Source organism: Suncus etruscus, chromosome 8, assembly GCF_024139225.1.
Source record: "Suncus etruscus isolate mSunEtr1 chromosome 8, mSunEtr1.pri.cur, whole genome shotgun sequence".
Taxonomy (NCBI): Eukaryota; Metazoa; Chordata; class Mammalia; order Eulipotyphla; family Soricidae; genus Suncus; species Suncus etruscus.
The window spans coordinates 104,876,237-104,879,696 of NC_064855.1; the positions used below are offsets into that span (position 1 = coordinate 104,876,237).

A 3,460-nucleotide genomic window follows, 5' to 3' on the forward strand; every position below is an offset into this window, starting at 1 on the left:
CGAGAGCCTCTAGAAGAATTCTGCTTATTTTTGGCGTATTAGACTTTTACCCCAGTTTATTACTTTTCTCCTCTTCAAACAAATCCACATAACTTGAACTACCTACTCCTACCTCCCAATTAGAGGGGAAAATAAGGGAGGCATCAGGACCAAACAGGTGTAAGACTACGAAGTAATAGGATAGGTACAGAGGGAACCACATATTCTAGCAGCCCTGGGGGTGAGGGAAGAGGATATGGGAGGTAGGACAAAAATGGAGGAGTAGGGAAGACAAACTGGTGATGGGAATCCCCCCTGATTTTATGTAAATATGTACCTAAAATATTATTGTCAACAATATGTAAGCCACTATGATCAAAATAAAAATTATGTTAAAAAAACGTTTGCATTCCAAATTCTAATATTCAAACATGAAAACATAATTTCATGTCATTTAATCATAACATAAGACTAAAATGCATGTCTATATTTCCCCTTGCCAATGATCGATGGAAATTTGATTACACTACAAAAGTTGATGGATAATTATTTTACCAAAAGTATAAGAAACAGGTGTTTACAAGTAAAACTCAGTTCAAGGTTGACTTCCAAATGGGAGGAGCTAAAAAAAAAATCTAGATTTTAGAAATCTCTAGGTAAATAATGAGAAGAGTTTTATTAGATAAATAGAAAAGTTAAAACAATATTACACCTTATGAAGATTTTTAAAAGCAGAGATCACTTTTTTAAGAGCATTTATCATGAGAGTTGATAAAGGAGAGAGAAAAATTATGTATTGACTATACTGAGTAACTAAAATCACTTAAGTTAGGCAGGAGATGACAGAGCATGCAAAAGTAGAAATTTTCATATAATCTACATGCAGTAGATGTGAAAATTTATTATCTTAGAGCAAATATAGTTGGTAATAAGGCCCAACAAATCATGAAAATGGGTGCTTATGTAAATGAAAGAACAATTTATTAGAGATGCGTCTAGGAATTTAGAGTGTGAAACTGAGCGGATCATGTAGCTGCATATTAAGAGTATTCAGAATTGTGACAGAAGATGAAATGAAAAAGAAGACTGCTAGCTATGTGTCAAATTGGCTATCAAACTGGCTGGAGCAAACTGCTTTGTTAGATAATGAAAATGATGGAGAAAAAGGTAGTTCAATCAAATAATAGGACTCAGTGATTGACAATATATTGATGCAATATATCAAACACTTGAAACAACATAGTTTTATATGTATACTGTATATAATAAAAATTAGTCGTTAATACTGGATGTCTTAAAATTTCTTTTAAAATATCAAAATTTCCAATATAATAATATATTTTGGGGGGGTGTCACATCCGGTGAAGCTCAGGAGTTACTCCTGGCTATGCACTCAGAAATCACTCCTGGCTTGGGGGACCATATGGGAAGTCGGGTTCATCAAACTGTGGTTCCTCTGAGGTCAGCTTCATGCAAGGCAAAAGCCCTATTTTGGTGCCACTGCTTCAACACCATGATTAATAACATATTAATTAAATAATAATTTAGAAATTCTTTATTCTATATCACTTAGAACAGAGTAATCCTCATAAAAATATAAAGTATAGCATAATTATCAAAATAAGATTATATACTAAATATAAGGCCAATATTTTTATGAACTACATTTTAGCCAGATTAAATACTGATAAAAATCTTTACTGGTATTGCATTGTGGAAGTGCAAACTGATTTTCTCTTTCTGAATTATATTTAGTCTAAAAATAATACTAAAAAATTGAGAGAAATAATATTTTGTTCCAAGTATGTCCGTTTTCATCTAACTTCTATGCTGAAAATTTATTCTACATGTGATTTATATATTTTGTAGAATTTTCAATAAATCAGAATAAATTTATTATGTTTTCTATATCCATATTATGCCCTTTATCTCCTTAACAAGCTCTTGAATTTTATTGTCAACCAAGAAATTCCATGAAATATCAGTGAACTAGTCTTCTTATATTTCTCTTAATCACTCTAACTCAAAATGATTTACAATTAGTGTTCTTATAAATTATACTTTGACCATTGCCATACCAAAATTATAAAATTTCACTATACACATACAGAAAAACATATTATATTGTTGAAAAATATTTCTATTACACAGCATGATACTTTGCAAAAAAATTTCCCAATGATTTTCATTGTAGGGTATATGGAGAACATTCAGATTAATTATTATGGGGCATATCTATTTGGTTTGAAAATATTTTAAGCTTTTTAATTAATGGGAAAATATATTTGGTTGTGTTGATAAATGTATAAACAATTCAAAATAAGGAAAGGGTTTTTTAGGGCATTTTTTATATGTAAATTCAAACCATATCCTAAATTAGCAATATAAAGATGCCCAATGGTGGAAGTTTCTCATGATATTTAACATTCTTAAAATTGAGAAAACAGAAGTGTACATTTGCAAGTAATATATTAAAAAAAAAGATGTTCATATGTGAAAAATAGAAAAGCAGCTCACAAGGCATATTTAAGCTCTAAAATGACATCCAGATGCTGAAAATAAAATCAATTACTGCTATAAATGATATCAGTTTTCTGTAGGTGTACATTCTTTCTGTGATTATTTTCCAAGCAAAAGATAATTTCCTCAAGAAGAGGTAGCTACCAAAATATTCCTTAGACCATTAAAATGTTTTTTTTTCTAATACCAATCAGCACCGTACTATTTTTTTCTTTTATTCAAATCATTTTTTATGAAGTTTTGTTTTGTAAGATGTTGATTATTTAATTTAGAACTTTACCCATGGAAAGCATAGGGTGTCATTAAACATTCTATCCCTCCAATTATTTCCTTCTACATTTATTAGATGAAATAAATCCAACAAACTTAATAAAAGAATAAAAGGAAACCAGGTCAGAGTTATAGTACAGGGCTAAGGCACTTTCCATGTACATTGACATACCTTGATTTGATAACCAACAATGTAAATGTTTACCTAAAATTTTCCTAGATTTATCCCTAAGCTTAGAATCATGAGTAACTTTTGTAGATCTCTAAATATGTTCCCCAATAAAATTAATGAAGAAAAAGAAAATTAATTGCTTTATATATTTATAAAAAACAGATGAAAAATATACATAAGAAAGTAATGATGAGGTGCAGAAGCTTCTCAGCTGTATATAGTCCCATCTGTTTATCTCTGCTTCCACTTGTTTGGAGAGTGCTGTTTTCTACTTGAAGATGCCTTTAGTCTCAATGTTATGGAGTGTTTTATCTACATATTTTTCTATATGTCTTACTGTTTCAGGCGTCATATCAAAGTCTTCAATCCATTTGGATTTGACATTGGTACATGGTTTTAGATGGGGTCTAAGTTTGAAATTTTGCAAGTGGATAACCAGTTATGTCAACACCACTTGTTGAAGAGATTTTCCTTGCTCCATTTTGGATTTCTTGCCCCTTTATCAAAGATTAGTTGATT

General features: G+C 30.3%; 1 pseudogene; it reads right to left on the reverse strand.

Moving 5' to 3' along the window:
• Positions 1-378: 378 nt before the first annotated feature.
• On the reverse strand, positions 379-603 carry LOC126016725 (uncharacterized; annotated as a pseudogene).
• Positions 604-3,460: the final 2,857 nt, after the last annotated feature.